The 21,908-nt window shown below is 42.5% G+C and overlaps 2 long non-coding RNA genes across 4 annotated transcripts; one reads left to right on the top strand and one right to left on the bottom strand.

Moving 5' to 3' along the window:
- Positions 1-538: 538 nt before the first annotated feature.
- On the bottom strand, positions 539-1,609 carry LOC125267098. The gene is made up of 2 exons (XR_007184614.1): positions 1,379-1,609; positions 539-1,244 (listed from the first exon to the last, which is right to left on the bottom strand). It is a non-coding gene; the product is annotated as an uncharacterized LOC125267098 (long non-coding RNA).
- An 11,461-nt stretch (positions 1,610-13,070) lies between these two features.
- LOC125267095 lies at positions 13,071-21,469 on the top strand. 3 transcript variants are annotated; one of them, XR_007184612.1, is made up of 6 exons: positions 13,071-13,134; positions 13,249-13,368; positions 13,451-13,505; positions 13,755-14,064; positions 15,338-15,482; positions 21,128-21,469. It is a non-coding gene; the product is annotated as an uncharacterized LOC125267095 (long non-coding RNA). The 3 variants fall into 3 exon arrangements; XR_007184611.1 differs by having other exon boundaries at positions 13,897-15,482; XR_007184610.1 differs by having other exon boundaries at positions 13,755-15,482.
- Positions 21,470-21,908: the final 439 nt, after the last annotated feature.

The raw sequence follows: 21,908 nt of genomic DNA, 5'->3' as shown, positions 1-21,908 counted from the left end.
TAAGTTACTTCTGTTTTACTTACAAAAATAAGTTTGCGTTCCTCTGCTTTCACTGAACAAGAGTTCCATAGATCTTTGTTGGCAATGATTGACCAATACATATGTAAACCCTATTTAGGTCATCAAATATTTATATACATTTTTTTACAACATAAATTGCAACATTTTCCCTGTACAAGAGCAGTGATAAGTCCACATTGAATGAATCACAATTCAACAAACTGTGCAAAATAAGGAAAACAAAAACATTCATCAACATAACTTAAAGGCATTTGGTGGGTATTTATATAAAGCTCATGTTCAGTATCAATAGCCATGAAAACAAAACCGTTATGGCCACTTTTATTTGTACACGGCTAAAATCTCTGACAGATTCATGCTCCACTTCACAACCTGAATTTGTCTTCTAAAATGCATGCAATAATACCAGTAACTCTGACAGAACTGATTCAATGTAATAAGCTCACATCCTGATAAAACTAATGCCAATTAATTTAAATTAATTTTTTCACAATATGAAATTAATTAAATGCTCTTAATGTATTCACCATATTTTAAAATCAGACACTGCTTGAAAATCTGCTTCTGTGTAAAGTTTTCATCAACAGTTGTCACATTCTCTGTGATACATACAAAACAGCTAATAGCCACGGTGAAGATGCAGGACACATTCTACAGTCGCAATGTCCTTTGATGACACCAAAGGCATTTCACACTTCATATCCACCTAACATGATGGGATCGTACTTAACATATCAAAGTGCTTACTTGTACTAAAATATCCTGAATTACTAATTTAATACCAAAAGTGGGACAATGGCATGGAGAAAAGGTCAGTTTGTCTAGATATTTCTTCTTGGTTTATGAGCTCAGTGATGCACCACCAAACCACTTTTGTGTTTGTGTTAGTTTCTCCTTTCAGAATATCAGTGAAGTTCTCACAGCCGATATGAGTTATAAGATATTGATCCAGCATGGTCACTGTTTGGATGATCTTGGTAAATCCTACAATCAGGGACAGTGCAGGCACAATGTGTCCAAAGACATCAGTGTTGAACAGTCCCTTTCACCTCTGTTGGATCATCTGGCCTCATCCTTGGGAAAGTCAAATGAGGCCAAGCTTCCAAATCCTAGCCGTGCACTCTCTGAATCAAACATCTCCAGTTCTCACTCCTGACGCGTAAATAAATGCTTGATTTTTTTTCAGTCCGTTCCTTATGAAATGAGGCCAGGTCTTCTTCAATCTGTGAAAAGAGGTTTGGGAAATATTTCAGACAAGATTCCTTCCATTATATTACTACCAAGTTCACAGTTTGACCACTTATGGCCAAATCTATCCTATATGAATTACAGAGGTTCATTAAAAAAAACAGCTCACCTTCTGTTCCAAGTGAGCCCGGCGCAAAGACGCCTTCTGTTCCAACTTCTGCACCTCACGCTCATGTTGGGCCTCCATCTGCGCCTTGGTTTTGTTCTGGCATCGAGGAGCTCCATCTCCTGATGTAGCTGCTGCCTTAAAGCCTGACATTCAGCCTCCTGCTCTTCATCTAAACGTAACTGAGAGAGTTATATGCTGCAATTATTATCTAAAACACTCAGTAATGCCTCATTTTCTATATTAGTCCCTATTGAATTAAAACAATATTGCATATACAAGCAGCAATAATTACACTTAACAATCAGTGTTCCTTTGGACTGTTGGTGTAAGCAGAAACTTTTGGCTTGGTTGTGGAAAATCAATTTATAAATCCTATTTTAGCAGTTCCTAGCAGAACCACTAGAGGGAAACCTCTTAAACGGTTTTAGCCGTTTAAGATTTGAAGTCGTGACTGTTTCTGGCTGGTAAGGGAAATATTAAAAAGGGATCTTCTGACTGTATATGAAAACAAACACTTCATCTCTATTTTAACAGGTTCTCTCAAATTCCAATGAGGCAATGTGAAAAGAATTACACTGCAGATACACTCAGCGAGTGTAAATTTACACTGTAAATTTCAAAGTTGTAAAGATTATTGGAGTACATAACAAGAAAATTCTATTTCAGTCTTTCTACTTCAAAATGTTGTATTTAATTCAATGTGTTACATGCCGTTAATTATTTGTAAAATTTGCTAGCAAGTAAGTAAATCCTACACCTTTTTTGACAGTGTATGTTTCAATACATTTATCAGATGAAGAGCCTAAAATTCAAGTTTATAATACAAACTCACCCTGTAAAAAAGGCCCCAAAGTTATGTTAGTGTTGCTATTATTTAGTACAGTTGACCATAACGTGCTTTATGTTTCACCTTTACTCCCGTTTATTCAGTGCTTGTAATAGAGTAGCAAAGGCGCGCGCTGGTTTGTATATTATATCTGACGTCGCACAGTAGTATGCAGTACGATAGAGATGGTCAGTCGGTTGTCACGCAGTTAGTATTCAGTATGATAGAGATCATCGGTCGGTAAAATTATAATTGTGAGTGACACTTTCCTCAGCGTGTGCGTGAATGAGAAAAGTAAGTAAATCTGCTGCATTACTCGTGATATTGTATTTCTTTGACAGCTGTTATTTCTGATATTCGATATGGATGAGAGTTTAAGGGTCGTTACACGACCGTTGTGTTAATTATATCCACGTTCGTACGTTACTTTCTAGCTTCGGTCCACCTGACTCAGCACGTCGGGTTAAATGGGTCACATCGTGTTCAGACATGTTTATACTTTATTCAATACTTGTTGTTATGAATGTTAAGTACTCTGTGGCTGAGTAAAATATGAAGTGGTGTTAAATATCATTATCTGGACCGCTATTGATGCTTTAAAGTATATCATAGATGCCAGTAAGTTCTATCTACGTTATTGATAACTTAATGCATGGTAGAAAATCTGAGAAGTGTTTGAATTCTTTCTCTCTGCTTACATTTTAGGGTTTAAGAGATATAGTCATATTCTGACTACTGTTTATTTATGTTTGTAATGTGTATTAGTGCTTAAGGAGGAATGAGTGTATGCATATGTTTCCTTTATTCATTTGTATTTGTTCTCTCTTTATAGAAACCACACTTGAAATTACACTCACCTTTAAACTCACTCCTACAAGTAAGAGGAGGAATAAACAGAATAATAAGAATTATCTCTCCGCTCTTCATTTCATACTCTGGAATATTTGGCCTTAAGTGGTGTTCTGGCCGACACACCTGAGTGAACCTGGTGATAAACCCAGAATTAGCACCTAGACTGAGCGTCTACCCATTATCTTCACTTCATTGATGGTCCTTCGAGCCGGATACTGGGTTTACGTCAGAGATGGAATTACATCCAGAATATGATGTTTGTGGTGCACGTCCCAAACGGCACATTCGCCCACCTGTGCGCTATGCAGATTATGAGGTTGATTATAGGGGCTACATCGGTGAGAGGTACAGAGAGGAATTAGAGAGTACTCACCAGGAGGGAAATGCCAGGATGACACCCCTCACCTCCCCTTATGACTCTTCCCTTCGCCTGCAGAGGCGGGATGCTATTCTTCAGGAGATGGACCTGGGCTATAGGGCGGAGAACCAACAGCCCAGCCAGAAGAATCAGCTAGCCCCCCAGCGGTTTCCAGAGAGAGAGTTTAGGGAACAACTACGAGATTACTCTACTCCCCTGCCTTCAGTGCTGCACCCCATACATCCACAGGAGGAGAGCCGAGTTGAGTTAGATGACATTCGTCATGAAAGACACCTTCTGCAGCAGACACAGCTGGACATGGCATCAGACTTAGTCGAGCTTAGAGCATTGCGAGCAGACATGAAACAGTTAGTAGATGCTGTTCGCAACATGCAGAGTCCAACCTCTATTCATACCAGAAAGCCAGAGTTAACGGTGATGTCGCCACGGCCACCTGTTGAACGCGAACCTAAAGCTGAGGAAGAGGATGATTGGCCTGCACCACCACCATGGCCAGACCCAGAATTGGACGAGCCTCTCCCTAGTGACCCACCTATAGCACACTCGCTTATCAGTAGAATAGATGAGGTTCCAAGAATTAAGGAAGAAGCACCACCAGCCATAGCTCCTAACATGTTTGTGGGCCAGCCACAAGTTAATCACTCAGCACGTGAGGCCCTTCCTACCGCCCGGCCATGGGAGGACACTGCCCGTCATCCACCTCCCTGGTTCAAGCCCCTTCAGTTTCTGCCGCAGCCACACAGATTACCTTCAGCTGAGCCCAAGTACCCTACTGCTTATGGTGGTCAACGGAGTGAGCTTGGCTTCAACCTAACGCCCCAACAGCGACATCCAGGCATGGCATGGACACAGCCCCCGCCTTTTAGCTCACCTCAGGATCGTAACTACAGCATCCCAGAGCCAAGTTACCGTGGGCCACGCCCAACAATCCGCAACTTCTCAAGTCGGGACCCAAGTGAGTTCGCGCGGCTCAAGATCTCATTGGAGAACCTCCTACCACATGATGCATCTGAGCTGTTTAAATATCAAGTGTTGGTCGATCACCTGCAACTAGAAGAAGCCAGGTTAATAGCAGATGCTTACCTTAACTCCCCAACACCCTTCTCAGACACAATTGTTGCCCTCAATGACAAGTTCGGCCGGCCACATCAGATAGCGCTGAGGCGTATTGCTGCTGTGATGGACTCCCCAGACATAAAGCGGGGAGACTTTGCCGCATTTGAGAAGTTTGCACTCCAGATACAATCACTGGTGGGGATGCTGAAGACACTAGGCCACGAGGGTGAAGTGGAACTACAATGTGGCTCACATGTTGCTCGTCTGTTGAGCAAGCTGCCGCCTGAGCAGAGAGCAGAGTTTCGCCGCTGCATGTACCATCAGGGCACACAAACCCACACCTTAACTAATCTTTCAGATTGGTTGAAATACGGGTCTTGGTGCCAGGACTCTGAAGAACAGTTGGCTGTGAGAGGAGCTCGGGAGAAGCCGGTGGCCAGATATGAGGGTAGGAAGGGTAAGCAACCTACTACTGTCCTCCATGGTGTAAAGGACACTGCTAAGAAATCTGAGGCTCCAGTTCCAAGCAGCTCCTTCAAAAGGAACAAGAGCAAGCCATATTGTCCATTCTGCAATAATGAGGAACACTACCTTAGCCAGTGCACAGAGGTATCCAGGCTAACAAAGGATCAGCTGACCGAATGGATAAAAAGTAACAGGAGGTGTTGGCGATGTGCACGGCCACACCAGGCGGCCCAGTGCAACTTAAAAAAGACATGCAGCCTCTGCCAAGGGAAACATCTCCAGGTTCTGCATGAGGTGAATATGAGGTCATCCAAGGAGGCAGCGTCAACACCGGCAGCGGAAAGCCAAGGCACAAGGGGGACAACAGAGGTTCTGTATTTAGACAGACCCACTGAAGGCAGTTCGGGTCCTTCTGAAAGTTGTCAAAGTCCGCCTTCACCATGGTGACCAATCAATCAACACCTATGCCATACTTGATGACGGTTCAGAGAGAACTATGCTGTTGTCAGATGCTGCAGAGAAGCTAGGTGTGCAGGGGATTCAAGAGGACCTACCACTACGTACAATTAGAGAGGAAGTGCAGACACTTCGTGGTGCATCAGTGTCGTTCTTTATTTCTTCGCCATTAAAGCCAAAGACCAAGTTTAAGATTACAGGTGCATTCACTAGTGATCGTATTGGACTAGCTACCCATACTTACCCCATGGAGCAACTCCGGAACACCTACAAGCACCTCACTGGCCTTCCCATACGGACTCTTATAAATGTCAAACCCCTGCTTCTCATTGGGAGTGACCATCCTCATCTCGTCACTCCCATTGAACCTGTCAGATTGGGACCGCCAGGTGGGCCTGCTGCCATCCGCACAAGGCTGGGCTGGACTCTGCAGGGCCCATCGAGCTTAGTCCGTCACCACGCCCAATCACAGCAGTGTCTATTTACAACAGTAACACCCCAGGTGAGCGAGCTTATGAAACATGTTGAGAGATTATGGCAGGTCGACATTGTTCCATTCAGAAGCGAGAAACTAGTTACTCGTTCAAGGCAGGACCAAGAGGCCATCAGCATCCTGGAGACCAAAACCATCAGGGTAGAGGTTGATGGCATTCTCCGTTACGCAACCCCACTGCTCCGCCGGAAAGACATGCCGCTCTTTCAGGCTACCAAAGAAGCCGTCATGCCCTGTTTACGAAGTGTAGAGAGGCGACTTGCCAGAGATCCTGCACGAGCAGAAGCCTACAGAGTGGAAGATGGAGAAATTAATAAAGGCAGGCTCTGTCATCAAGTGTGGACCGAAAGTTTCAGACAAGGAAGGTTGTGAGGAATGGTATATCCCTCACCATATGGTGAGCCATAATGGCAAGAATAGGCTGGTATTCAACTGCTCCTATCAGTATCGAGGGCAGAACCTCAACGACCATCTACTGCCTGGGCCGACCTTAGGAGCATCACTACTGGGAGTTCTGCTAAGATTCCGAGAGCATGCAGTTGCAGTTAGCGGAGACATTAGAGGCATGTTCCACCAAGTTCGCCTCCTCCCAGAGGATCGTGCTCTGCTCAGATTTCTTTGGCGCGACATCAGTCAAGAAGGACCTCCTGCAGTGTACGAGTGGCAGGTGCTACCGTTTGGTACAACATGTAGCCCCTGCTGTGCCACATTCGCCTTACAGCGCCATGTCTCTGATAACAGCCAGCCAGATGAAGATGTGAGGATATCAGTTCAGAAATGTTTTTATGTAGATAACTGCCTCCAGAGTGTTCCCACAATTGCTGAAGGCGAGGCATTTAGTCGACAAACTACGAGCCATTCTTGCGTCTGCAGGCTTCGATCTACGTCAGTGGGCCAGCAATGAACCAGGTGTAATAAGTCACCTACCAGAAGAGAGCTGCTCTGCTAGTGTTGAGTTGTGGCTGGCTCAGAACAAGATCGATACCCCAGAATCTACTCTAGGGCTAAGCTGGCTCTTCCACACTGATGTTCTTGGTTACAAGCATCGTCATGTGGAGTACGGTGTCCCCACGATGCGTAATATCTACAAGGTGCTGGCGAGTCAGTACGATCCATTGGGCTTCATCCTACCCTACACCACCAGGGCTAAGATAATCGTCCGACACCTTTGGGACAAACACAGGGGATGGGATGATCCACTACTACCGCAGGAGCTTCTGCAGCAATGGAAAGACTGGGAAGAAGAACTACAAGTCTTACCTCAAGTCACCCTGCCCTGCCCGTACTTGTCAAAGTCTGTGGACATCTCCGGTCTTCAGAGAGAGGTGCATGTATTTTGTGACGCCTCAGAAGAGGCGTATGGTTCAGTGGCGTACCTCCGGACCACTGACCGACATGGTGAAGTGTATCTGTCATTCCTGATGGCCCGTTCCAGAGTCGCTCCTAAGCGATTTCACTCTATGCCCCGATTAGAACTCTGTGCTGCCCTTACTGGTGCACAGCTCTCTCAGGTGCTGAAGAGGGAGCTTACCATCCACATTGATCGGACAACCCTTTGGTCAGATTCCACCACGGTGCTGACATGGCTGAGGTCAGAATCCTGCCGGTTCAAGGTCTTTGTGGGCACCCGCGTGGCAGAGATACAGGAGCTGACTGACGGGCATGCCTGGAGATATGTTGATACCGCAAGAAACCCTGCGGATGACGTAACACGCGGAAAGAAGCTGCGAGAGCTTATTCAGCCAAATAGATGGAGCCTGGGACCAGCCTTCCTCCTGAACAGTCCAGTCTCATGGCCAGAGGACCCCACTGTTGACCAAACAGAAGATACCTCAGAGCTACGCAAGCCTATCTTCTGTGGGGTCGCCGCCGTTGCATCAAGCCAGGCAACTTCAGACCTGGGCCAATACGGCTCGTGGAAGGAGTTGTTGGAAGGGACAGTGCAGGAGCTGCATGGGGCAGCCAACTCTAATGATAAGCCCACAGCTGAAGACAGACAGGCTGAACAGTTAATACTTCAGAGGGCTCAGAGGGATAGTTTTCAGCAGGAGTACAGCCTCCTGAAAGCTGGTAAACCCGTCCCCAGCTACAGTCGACTTTGCACGCTGTCTCCAGAGCTGGATGGAAAGGGAGAGCTCATTCGTGTTGGAGGACGACTCCGTCGAGCAGAAGGCCTAGAACTGACCACTCTTCATCCAGTCATCTTGGACCCAGGTCATCGAGTAACTACGCTCTTGATTCAAGACTTTGATAACCGCCTCCGCCACCCAGGACCAGAGCGGGTGTTCGCCGAGCTTCGACGCTCCTTCTGGATCCTGCGAGGGCGTGAGGCTATCCGGCGCTACCAGTATAGCTGCGCTGACTGTCGACGATGGAGGGCAAAACGTGCAGTGCCGAAGATGGCAGACCTGCCATCAGCCCGTCTGCGCCTTTTCCAGCCTGCTTTCTATTCTACGGGGATGGACTGCTTTGGGCCATTTGAGATCAAAGTGGGCCGGCACCGGGAGAAGAGATGGGGGATCATTTTCAAGTGCCTCACAACTAGGGCGGTGCACTTGGACCTCCTTACCGCTATTGATACGGATGCTTTTCTGATGTCCCTTCGTCGGTTTATTGCCCGTAGAGGAACACCTGCAGAGCTGTTCTCTGATCAGGGGACAAATTTCAAGGGAGGTGAGCGGGAACTCCGTGAAACTTTCGTTGAAATGTCTAAAGAACTACAACATCTCCTTGCACCACAGAAGATCTCCTTCCGCTTTAACCCCCCAGCAGCTCCCCATTTCGGAGGGGTGTGGGGAGGGATACGTCAGTAAGAGGCACTCTATGCCACAGTCGGTGCTCAGCCTGTTCCAGGAGTGCTTCGGACCATATACTGAGGTGGAAGGGATCCTTAACTAAACCCTTGGGTTAGTTCAGATGCCAGACCCAGATCCAGTGACTCCCAGTGTTCTCTATGGGGCGGCCTGATGGTTCGCACTCAGGTAGTCTACCCCGAAAGTGAGCTCATCTGTCGCCGGCGTTGGAAGCACTCCCAAATCTTGGCTGATCACTTCTGGGCCCGTTTCATCCGACTCTATGTGCCAAGTCTACAAGCTCGCCAGAAGTGGCAGGCTACACCAGCTGATATTGCAGGGGACTGTGTAGTGATGATCGCTGATCCGCATCTTCCGAGGGCCCTCTGGCCCATTGGAAAAGTAGTCAAGACTCATCCCAGCCCTGATGGGCACATCAGGTCCGCTGATGTAAAGGTGAAGGAGAGAATCTACACCCGGCCAGTTGCCAGGCTGGTTGTTCTCCCTGCACTTCCTTCTGGAGAAGATGGAGATGGTTTCACTCCTGCCACTACACCCCAGCCATAGAACTTTGTTGCCTTTAGTGATGAGCAAATGTATTACATACATTTGGGGGCGGCTGTAAAAAAGGCCCCAAAGTTATGTTAGTGTTGCTATTATTTAGTACAGTTGACCATAACGTGCTTTATGTTTCACCTTTACTCCCGTTTATTCAGTGCTTGTAATAGAGTAGCAAAGGCGCGCGCTGGTTTGTATATTATATCTGACGTTGCACAGTAGTATGCAGTACGATAGAGATGGTCAGTCGGTTGTCACGCAGTTAGTATTCAGTATGATAGAGATCATCGGTCGGTAAAATTATAATTGTGAGTGACACTTTCCTCAGCGTGTGCGTGAATGAGAAAAGTAAGTAAATCTGCTGCATTACTCGTGATATTGTATTTCTTTGACAGCTGTTATTTCTGATATTCGATATGGATGAGAGTTAGGAGTTTAAGGGTCGTTACACGACCGTTGTGTTAATTATATCCACGTTCGTACGTTACTTTCTAGCTTCGGTCCACCTGACTCAGCACGTCGGGTTAAATGGGTCACATCGTGTTCAGACATGTTTATACTTTATTCAATACTTGTTGTTATGAATGTTAAGTACTCTGTGGCTGAGTAAAATATGAAGTGGTGTTAAATATCATTATCTGGACCGCTATTGATGCTTTAAAGTATATCATAGATGCCAGTAAGTTCTATCTACGTTATTGATAACTTAATGCATGGTAGAAAATCTGAGAAGTGTTTGAATTCTTTCTCTCTGCTTACATTTTAGGGTTTAAGAGATATAGTCATATTCTGACTACTGTTTATTTATGTTTGTAATGTGTATTAGTGCTTAACCCTCTGGAGTCTGAGGCTGATTTGGGGCCTGGAGAAGTTTTGACATGCCCTGACATTTGTGCTTTTTTCAGTTGTTCATAAACATATTAATGACACAAGTGTCATTACACTGTATTCAGCACAAACTAGGCTACCATAATATGTGAGGAACATGTGTGTACATGTTTGTGTTTTTGAAGGAATAACGTTTATGCGTGGTTACTGAAAAAACAAAAAACTTAAGTCACTGATATAAGGCCAATAAAAGTATATTAAATCTGTGTTCACAAGACTTTTGGGTATTGAAGGTTGTAGACTAGAGTTTTTGCTTCAAAATTATGTAAAAATTATGCTGACTACTCTTTCATTTATAACAATATACTGATTTAGTTTTTGTAAGACACTTTTTGCCAAGAAACACGGTATGCGAGGAGGCGTGAATCTCCATGAATAATGGCTCATTCTCACCTGTGAAGACAAAAGAATTGAATAGTAATGACCTGAAAAGACTTGCATATTAATGAGGCATTTCAGTCAGGTAGGCTGTGAAAAAAAACTTCTGTGATGTCTCAAGCTCATCATGGTATATGAAACATACAGAAAAATTTTATTACAATATAAAATAATGGTTTTATATTATACTTTAAAATATAATGTATTTCTGTGATGCAAAGAGTCTGAATATAGGCTTTTAGTTTAAAAGCATGCACATTTGGAGAAATATAGGATTCTCATATGTTTATGTCAATTTTCTATACAGAGGAGTTATTTTTTATTTAATATTCATTGTTATCTCTATGAGCGCTGGTGTTTGCAATTCATACTGCAGCCGGAGGGCGCTCTGTGCATTTTAGTCCACAAATTCACCTAAGAAGAAGACGATATTCCATGAATGGTGTTTACCAATTCATACTACAGCCGGAGGGCGCTAAAGAAACAAAAACTCACTTAAAACTTATCAATAGAAGAAAACAAACAGGAATTTACTGAATGTCTTCCAGAGATCGCTAACCATGGCTTTTTCATCCAGATAAACAATTTTCAAGGCAATAAATACACGATTGAGATGATGAATGCATGTGTTGTCTCTGAATTTGCCTGTGAATAGCGCTGGCTCCGTGGGTGTGGCCGCATTAGTGGGTAATGAGCTGAATCACGGACTTCTGACATGGCTCTCTTTTCATACAGATTACATAAACACAGAATGTTTGTTTTCGATTTGACTTGCACGATTTAAAACCTGACATTTCAACGTTTTGTTAGACATAAGTATTAATTTTTTGTGATTAGTATTCACTAAGTTACACTTCATTTTCTGAGAACTATCAGATTGGACTTCGTTCAGAGGGAGATGAGAGATCACGCATCATGTTAGTTTTCTTTATTTTACAAAAAGCACAACATTTTGTTTTTACTCTGAGTGTATACAAATAAAAGGAGATATTCTATAGTTTCAATTGATGTATTACTTATGTTTCTATGACAAAAAATGACGGAGTATTTTAAGTCTGTTTTGCTGCAATGTGAAAAAAAACCTGCAAAACGCGCCGGCGCGTTTTTAGACCTCAGAGTGTTAAGGAGGAATGAGTGTATGCATATGTTTCCTTTATTCATTTGTATTTGTTCTCTCTTTATAGAAACCACACTTGAAATTACACTCACCTTTAAACTCACTCCTACAAGTAAGAGGAGGAATAAACAGAATAATAAGAATTATCTCTCCGCTCTTCATTTCATACTCTGGAATATTTGGCCTTAAGTGGTGTTCTGGCCGACACACCTGAGTGAACCTGGTGATAAACCCAGAATTAGCACCTAGACTGAGCGTCTACCCATTATCTTCACTTCACACCCCACATTCTAACAATCTACGGACATTCTAAGGACAAATTGTGTTGTTTGACTACTAAAGGGTAATTTTCCTCTGGTGCTTGTGTACCTTACTGATTGACAGGCCATCATCTCATTAATGATTTGCTCATATTGTTCTGCCAGCTGTGTGAGCTTGCGGGTCTGCTCGTCCTTCAGCGACTTCAGGATGGCTTTGTGGTCACTCTTAGGCAAAGAGGCGACACTCTGAAACTTTTTGGGAAACAGCCACTAGATGGCGCTCCGGTAGCGCGGCCGCCATTATGGGGTGAAAATACTAACTGGACCATAGAATCCTTCACATCTTACGGCGAATTTCACTGCCAAATCAGAAGCGCAAAAGAACATTTTTCAAATGAAATCATCAGTAAATTTCATGGCACCTACAGTAAATGTTTTATTGTCTTATATATGTTTTATTTTACCATTTGTGCAATATAACCATTCAATCATCTGAGGTAACATAGCCTACTTCATTGAGTATTTCCATCTTATGCCATTTTATGCCACTTTACACATTTATTAATAGTAAATTAATAATTAAAAAAATTAAGATCGTCATATTTGCAGCTAACAATATATTTCAGACCTAGTGGAGTAATAGTAGGCTAGGCTAATAATAATCACTCCACTAGGTCTGAATTGAAATGGCTGACTGGGTTTCTAGAGAGCAAAAAGGTTTTGTGAAAAAAGTGGAAGGCTTACACAAAGTCTGTAAAATAAACTGTTAAAAGGATTTGATGATCACTATTATTGTGTATTTTTAGGAGATTATAAGGGCGCATGCAGGGAAGGATCACACACACACACACACACACACACACACACACACACTTAACGTGACTGCTCTGTTTACTCACATGTGTCAGAGAGATAACTTTTCCGGAAACACATGTAACAACGTGCATTATGGGACATGTAGTTAAATAAACAGTGTTAACAAAATACACAACATTTCCTCCCCTCTTACTCTTTGAGGTATAACACAAAGATTACAAATTAAACAGTGCCAACTGAAGACATGAATTTATAAAATTCAGTTTCTCTTTCATTATATCTGTAACGGGGCATATTTCAGGAACTACAAGTCCCACCAGCCTCGGTTCTATAAAAGGAAGTGATGAGATTTGTTCGTCCACTTCCGCCCTTTATTTTTCCGTTGGCGATTTTATGAATGGAAGCCGCGGCAGATCTAAGGTATGGCATTGTGTTAGATTAGTAAGTCTTGTGAAATTATTGCACATGTAGTGATGTTAAATAATGCGTTGCCCTTCTGTTTGTTGTTCGTCTTCCTGTTCATTGAAATGGAAGCCACAGCTGGTTTACGTGTTGCATGGTGGCAATAGACCAAATGTAAGGATCGTTTGTGCAGTCACACGTCAAATATTGGAACATTATTGAGAGTTGAACACATGATGCATCGTTTAGGAGGTAGTTTTATTATCCGATGATCGCGTGGCCATGTGTATTTAACACGTGTTTACTGACCATGCTATATTTTTTTTTTTTTTAGTATTATGGCTGGATGGTTGCCCAAGTGTCATAAATCAAAATAACGGATGGTAGAGGTATTATTTTTATTAAAAAAATAAAGTTTTAAATGTTTTTAATAATTTTAATGTTTTTCTTGAATGTTTTATTTCTTTTAAAATGTTTTGGGTATGTGATTTCTTTTTGTATTGTAAATATTTCTTTTTAGTAATGGATTGTTTTCCCTTACAGGGATGCACGATTACCGTTTATTTTAGGTTGAATTATTGTTGAGATTTATTGATTTATTGGATTATTGTTTTATTTTTGGTTGGATGTTGGACCAGAGTTGGCTAAGGGGGAACTGAGGTCACATCAAAGACAAAAAAGGGACTAAGTAGATCATTGTCATTTTATAGTGTTGCCTGATTTGTTCCATTTGCATTACCCACTGTTAATATTATTGTTCGTTTTGTTTTTTTGTTGTAGATTTCTTTTTGACCTGACGGTGGCTGCGGGGTTGCCTTCACTGGTGGATGGCGGTGGTGTGGTGGTTTGGTCACTTTATTTGTCTTTTCTTTTAGGTCTGCAGTGTGATTTGCCGTGAGCTGATTGGACTCCATATTAAGTGTTGAGGACTGGACTGAGGAGGCTAAGGTGTGTATTGAGGGAAGGGGTTGGTCTGATAAAGAAAAGGTGGTGTTTCTGCTTGACCATCTGGTGGGGGAAGCTAGAATGGAGAGAAAACTCCGTCCACCAGCTGCTAGGGAAACTCCAGAATCTGTTTTTGATATTTTACGAGACTTGTATGGGGGGAAACAGACATTTGTACAATTACAACAAAGGTTTTATGAACGAAAACAGAAAGAAGGTGAATCGTTGACTGAATTGTCCCATGCTTTAATGTCCTTAATGGACTTGATTCTTGCTGGTAATCCAGGCAGTTTTCCAAGTTCTGATAGGGTGCTTCGAGATCAGTTTGTGGAACACGTTCGAGATGTAATGCTAAAACGTGAACTTAAACGATTAGTACGGGAGAAGCCATCTTCTACTCTACTGGAGGTTCGAAGTGAAGCTCTTAGGTGGGTGGAAGAGGGGAATAGAGAAGTAGTTGCTTCATATGTTCAGCCATGGTGTAATGTTACTCAAGGCAGGGTGGTTGAGCCTGAACCTAAGGTTAGATTTCAAGAATCTTCAGAGCTAAAAGAAGTTAAAGAGATGTTGAGGTAGCAACAAGTACAAATAAATGAACTTACTCAGCGTCTCGAAAGCTTTATGTCTCAAAAGAATGAGTCCTCTGTCACCTCAACTAGGCAAAATAGTTCACGACGATGACTTCGCTGTAATCGAGTTGGGCATATAGCTAGATATTGTTGACAACCCTGGCCTATAGATGCAAACTCTAGATCACCTCAAGTGACTGTGAACGAGACTTCTGTGGGGGAGCCTGATAGTGTAGTATCCCCTACTGTTTTGAGTCATATTGTGGAGGGGGATAATGAAGTTTCACAGACACCTGTTTGCCCTACTATTGTACAACGTCTTGTAGGCAAATGTCCTATTGTAATTTTGCAGATGGGGGGAGTAGAGATTTCCTGTTTATTGGATACAGGGTCAATGGTGACCACCGTAACAGAGTCATTTTTTGAGAAGCATTTTTGACAACTGGGAGTAGATGCACTTAAAAAATGTAATTGGCTTCAATTAAAAGCAGCCAATGGTCTTGAGATACCATATGTGGGATACTTTGAAACCGATGTGACTGTGTTGGGGCAAACTCTTCTAGGACAAGGTATTTTGGTTGTGAAAGACCCTGTTGATACTTTGTTACATCAGAGGAAAGAGCTGACTCCTGGCCTTTTAGGCATGAATGTGATTGGACAGTGTTATAATGATTTGTTTGAAAAACATGGCCCAGCACTATTTTCAGTTCCACAGGTCAGGCAGGCAGAATTAGGCTGGAAGGATGCCCTGTTACAGTGCCATCGAGCAGATGATGCCCCTACTCCTGGATTTATTGGTTCTATAAAAGTGCAGTACCGCCATCCTGTTCAGATTCCAGCCGGGACCATGAGGTTAGTGCCTGCATTGTGCCCTAAGAGTATAAAAAGTTGTACCTCTGTCTTTTTAGAACCTCTGGGTCCCGATGAGGGGGGGCTGCCTGCTGGGGTGTTAATCTCACCTGCCTTGTTGCAGTGTATCCAAGGAATAGTTCAGATACCAGTGGTTAATGTTAGCACGGAACCCCTATATTTACCATCAAGAATTAGACTGGGTAGTCTGGTTAGTGCTGAGGTAGAGATGCAATCAGATCAAGATATTTTTTTTTTAAGGAAGACTTATCATGTGACTCTAATACCATGATCATTCAGTGTCAAACTATTACAACAGCTTCGAACATTGACATTGAAGGGTTAGAATCACAGGGACTTTCAGAGACTGAGAAGGAGGCTGTTAGGAGACTTTTAACAAAATATTCTGATGTTTTTGCTAAGAATGATAGTGACCTGGGGTGTACAACCTTAATTGATCATGAAATCCCGTTAGTAGATAATGCACCCGTACGCCAGCGACATTGTAGAATTCCTCCCAGTCAGTTTGAGGAAGTAAAGGCACATATTAGACAGTTGTTGGACAGCCAAGTCATTAGGGAGAGTTGCAGTCCGTATGCTTCACCTATTGTATTGGTGAAGAAGGATGGCTCCCTGAGGATGTGTGTTGATTACCGCCAGCTTAAAGGGATAGTTCACCCAAAAATGAAAATTTGATGTTTATTTGCTTACCCCCAGCGCATCCAAGATGTAGGTGACTTTGTTTCTTCAGTAGAACATAAATTATGATTTTTAACTCCAACCGTTGATGTCTGTCAGTCTTATAATGCGAGTCAATGGTCACACAGTTTATAAGAGTCAATAAACATGCACAGACGAATCCAAATTAAACCCTGCATCTCGTGACGGCACATTGATGTCCTAAGACACGAAACGATTGGTTTGTGCAAGTAACCGAACAATATTTATATCATTTTTTTTACCTCTAAAACACCACTATGTCCAACTGCATTCATCACTCGATTCGTGAGGTCTGATCGCGCTCTGACAACGACAGTGATGTCTAGCACTCATTGAAGTATATGCGCGAGACATCACTGCCGTTGTCAGAGCGCGATCAGACATCACCAAGCAATTGCTGAATGCAGTTGGACATAGTGGTGTTTTAGAGGTAAAAAATGATATAAATATTGTTAACTATCCCTTTAATTCTAGAACTCGCAAGGATGCCTATCCCCTACCAAGGATAGAGGAGTCACTTGATGCCTTGACGGGAGCAAAGTGGTTTTCAACATTGGACCTGGCTAGTGGATATAACCAGATACCGGATGCTGAAGCAGATCGTTTTAAAACTGCTTTTTGCACCCCATTTGGGCTCTTTGAATTCAATAGGATGCCTTTTGGGCTGTGCAATGCCCCAAGTACTTTTCAAAGGTTAATGGAGCGAATTTTTGGGGATCAGAGTTTTCAGTCCTTATTGCTCTATTTAGACTGTTATTATTTTCTCAGCTACCGTCAAACAACATCTTCATTGATTGGAGCTGGTGTTAGATCGACTGAGACAACAAAATTTGAAGATAAAACTCAGTAAATGCTGCTTCTTCCAGCCAGAGGTACGTTATTTGGGGCATGTGGTCTCTTCTGCAGGAGTCAGTACAGACCCAGAGAAGATATCTGTTGTAGCTAAGTGGGCTCGTCCGCAAAATCTTCAAGAACTTCGATCCTTCCTTGGCTTCGCTAGTTACTATCGGCGGTTTGTTAATTTTTCTTGTATTGCTGGACCCTTGAATAATTTAGTGGCAGAAGTGATCAGGGGACAAAAAAGCAGACGGCCAAGGATTGATCTGGGGACTAAATTGACTGACTCATGTGAAAATGCATTTCAAACTCTTAAAGGTCCCGTTCTTCGTGATCCCATGTTTCAAACTTTAGTTAGTGTGTAATGTTGTTGTTAGAGTATAAATAAAATCTGTAAAATTTTAAAGCTCAAAGTTCAATGCCAAGCGAGATATTTTATTTAACAGAAGTCGCCTACATCGAACGGCCAGTTTGGACTACATCCCTCCTACTTCCTTCTTTAATGATGTCACTAAAACAGTTTTTTGACTAACCTCCGCCCACAGGAATACACAAGAGTTGCGTTTGTAGAGTGTGTTTGTCGCCATGTCGTCGAAACGCTGTTATTTTCATCCCGCAGTCCAATCACCGGGTCTGATTCCGGCTCAAATTGATAGGGTAAAATTAAAGACATGTTTACAGTAACACTGAGTGCGTGCATCTCCACGTTATGGTAAGAGGCTTGACCTTTCCGAGCAAGGAGCGCTAAGCTGCTGTCGAATCACAACACAGGAACCGCTGGCACAATCAGGACTCGTTACGTATTTCTGAAGGAGGGACTTCATAGAACAAGGAAGTCATCAGCCCGTTTTTATGACAGTGGAAACAGCGGTATACAGATAAGTAAATTATGTGAAAAATACTGTGTTTTTTTTACACGCGAAACATGAACACATGTTATATTGCACACTATAAACACAATCAAAGCTTCAAAAAACCACGAAAAACGGGACCTTTAAAACTGCTTTGACCAATTCTCCAGTCCTCGCTTATGCAGATTTCAGTAAGCCCTTTATCTTGGATATTGATGCAAGTCACCAAGGTTTGGGGGGCTGTTCTATCTCAAGAACATGGAAGTAAATATCGACCAGTTGCTTTTGCAAGTCAAGGTCTACGACCATCCGAACGCAATATGCAGAATTACAGCTCAATGAAGTTGGAATTTTTGGCTCTAAAGTGGGCTGTTGCAGAAAAGTTTAGAGTATTTGCTTGGTCAGAAGTGCCTGGTGTATACAGACAACAATCCACTCAGTCATTTGCAGACAGCAAAATTGGGGGCATTGGAACAACGATGGGCTAACCAGCTCGCTGACTTCGATTTGGAGATTAAGTATAAGCCTGGACGTTCCAATGTTAATGCTGATGCTTTGTCTCGAAAAACTGCTGCCCCTGTAGCGGAACTGTCTATGACCACTGCTGTGCCAAGGGAATTATATCATTGTGCTCATGACTGTCAGTATTGTTTTAAGTGAAACAATTTCTGCTCTCCCTGAACAATCCAGAGAAAATCTCAGCAATTTGCAAGGATCTGATTCAGTTATTGGCCATTTCCTTGTTTATTGGGATCGCCAAAAGCCACCAGATGCACAGGAGAGGGCATTGGAGTCATCAGAAGTACTTGAATTGGTACGGCAATGGGGAAAGCTGGTGAAAATAGAGGGTGTATTGTATCGGCGATTCTGCGAGAAATTTGTCAAGTTGTTACCAGCGTCTCTCAAGGAAAGGGTCCTTAAAAGTCTGCGTGATGATCATGGCCATCAAGGGATTGAGCGGACGGCGAGTTTAGTGAGAACTGTGTTATTGGCCTGGTATGTTCAAGTTCATTGAAGAATGGTGTAAAAAATGCCAACGCTGCACCCTAGCTAAAGTGGTACGACCAAAAGTACGTAGTTTTATGGGTCACTTGACGGCAGAGAGGCCATTAGATATATTGGCCATTGATTTTACTTTGCTGGAACCTGCATCAAATGGACTTGAAAATGTACTGGTTATGACTGATGTTTTCTCAAAGTTCACACAGGCTATCCCAACAAAGGATCAAACAGCATCGACAGTGGCACGTGTTCTAGTAGAACGTTGGTTCTACTTATTTGGTGTACCACGACAAATTCACTCGGATCAGGGACGGTGCTTTGAAAGCAGACTCATTCAAGAGTTATGTAGACTGTATGGCATTTCAAAAACTCGTACTACACCTTATCAACCACAAGGAAATGGCCAATGTGAGAGTTTTAACAGAACAATGCATGACTTGTTGCGTACTCTGCCTCCAGAGGAAAAATGTCATTGGCCAGACCCTCTTGCCCAGGTAGTGTGTGCATATAACACCACTGAGCACCAGGCTACTGGGTACTCTCCTTATGTTCTTATGTTTGGACTGGAACCACATTTACCCCTTGACTTCATGTTAGGATTGGATAATCATACCCAGAGTGAAGTGGACTGGGTCGTGGATCATAAAGATAATCTGGAACGGATATTTAATAAGGCCCGAGCCCGCCTTAAATGTGCCACAGAACATCGTGCCCGACTAAATGATCTTAAGGTGTGCCATGAAAGGTTACAAGAAGGACAGATGGTGTATCAGAGAGCTTATAACATAAAAGGCAGGAATAAGATCCAAGATGCCTGGGATCCTACTCCTTATAAGGTGGTCCGGTGTCCAGATGGAAATGGAGCAGTGTATTCCATTGCCCCTGTGGATGGAGGTAATCTCAGACATATTCACCATTGTGAGTTGCGTCCAGCTCATATTTCCTTGGATGATCCTGGACTTCCGGTTCTAGTGGACCATCAAGAAACTTCTGAAGACAGAGATGGGGACATGGTTGTTGTGTCCCTACTGCCTGAGTGTACATCTGCTCATGAGAAAGTTATTAGACCTCAAGAAGATAACATCTATCCAACTATAGTAGAGGATTGTGTTAAAGTACATCAGACTTCACAACCAGAAGCAGCAGTAAGGCGTACTAAGAGGTCAACAGCTGGATGCCATACAAATCCATATCATCTCCCTCGGCCAGCATGTACAAGTGAAGTCCAGCTAAGTGGTCAGTTTGCTCTCCCTATGATAAGGCTGTCCAACAATAGGACCCACAAAATGTTCCGCCCATGGTTGTAGTGATGTGATCGACGGGACGGCGATTTAAATCTAGGGGGTAGATTGTAACGGGGCGTATTTCAGGAACTACAAGTCCCATCAGCCTCGGTTCTATAAAAGGAAGTGATGAGATTTGTTCGTCCACTTCTGCCCTTTATTTTTCCGTTGGCGATTTTATGAATGGAAGCCGCGGCAGATCTAAGGTATGGCATTGTATACATTAGATTAGTAAGTCTTGTGAAATTATTGCACATGTAGTGATAAATAATGCGTTGCCCTTGTGTTTGTTCATCTTCCTGTTCATTGAAATGGAAGCCACAGCTGGTTTACGTGTTGCATGGTGGCAATAGACCAAATGTAAGGATCGTTTGTGCAGTCACACGTCAAATATTGGAACATTATTGAGAGTTGAACACATGATGCATCGTTTAGGAGGTAGTAGTTTTATTATCCGACGATCGCGTGGCCATGTGTATTTAACACGTGTTTACTGACCATGTTGTTGTTTTTTTTTTTTTTTTGTAAATAAATCAAAATAACGGATGGTAGAGGTATTATTTTTATTTTTATTTTTAAAAATAAAGTTTTAAATGGTTTTTAATGATTTTAATGTTTTTCTTGAATGTTTTATTTCTTTTCAAATGTTTTGGGTATGTAATTTCTTTTTGTATTGTAAAATATTTATTTTTAGTAATGGATTGTTTTCCCTTACAGGGATGCACGATTACCGTTTATTTTAGGTTGAATTATTGTTGAGCTTTATTGATTTATTGGATTATTGTTTTCTTTTTGGTTGGATGTTGGACCAGAGTTGGCTAAGGGGGAACTGAGGTCACATCAAAGACAAAAAAGGGACTAAGTCAATCATTGTCATTTTATAGTGTTGCCTGATTTGTTCCATTTGCATTACCCACTGTTAATATTATTGTTTGTTTTGTTTTTTTTGTTGTAGATTTCTTTTTGACCTGACGGTGGCTGCGTGGTTGCCTTCACTGGTGGATGGCGGTGGTGTGGTGGTTTGGTCACTTTGTCTTTTCTTTTAGGTCTGCAGTGTGATTTGCCGTGAGCTGATTGCAGTGGGAGCACGTTTGTCTGTACGCCATTTCTGTCTTCACAACTTGGGTAACCCGTGGCCATCTGTGGGTTTTGTTATTTTTATTTGGTTTATTTTTGTTTACCTTTTTTTGTGGGTAATTGCATTGAAGGTCTGTTGCATCCTTTTAACATGTTAATGTTTTTTTCCTTCGTAATTATATTATTTTCTTTTGAATAAAATGTTTGTTTATTGAAGCTTCACTACTGCCTTCTGCCTGATTATTTCCCTCTTTTGGGTCATGATGTCACATATCTATAAACAGACATTTTTTTTTTTTTTTTTTTTTTTTTTTTCCAAACTTAGAACATTGAGTCTTTCATGAATTCTTATATAAAATAACATAACTATTTCCCTGGGAATGAGGGTAGACTACCTCAGACCCTAGCTTACCCTTAGGGGATTATTCTGCCCCGAAGCAATAAGGGTAGCCCCTAACCAGTGTTGTGGGTAACGCGTTACAAAGTAACGCGTTAGAGTACTCTAATTACTTTTTTCCTGAAATGTGTAACTTAGCGCGTTAGTTTCGTGCGTAAGTAATCAGTAACTTCGTTATTTTTTTAAAAAAAAAAGTAATCCGTTATTTTAAGGAAAGGAAAATCCCGACTGCAGCCTGCTTTTTGTCAGACAGTAGGCCTAG

The sequence above is a fragment of the Megalobrama amblycephala genome, linkage group LG4 (genome assembly GCF_018812025.1).
Source record: "Megalobrama amblycephala isolate DHTTF-2021 linkage group LG4, ASM1881202v1, whole genome shotgun sequence".
NCBI classification, from domain to species: Eukaryota; Metazoa; Chordata; class Actinopteri; order Cypriniformes; family Xenocyprididae; genus Megalobrama; species Megalobrama amblycephala.
The sequence above is the reverse complement of the archived record's forward strand: the minus strand, read 5'-3'. Positions and strand labels throughout refer to the sequence as shown.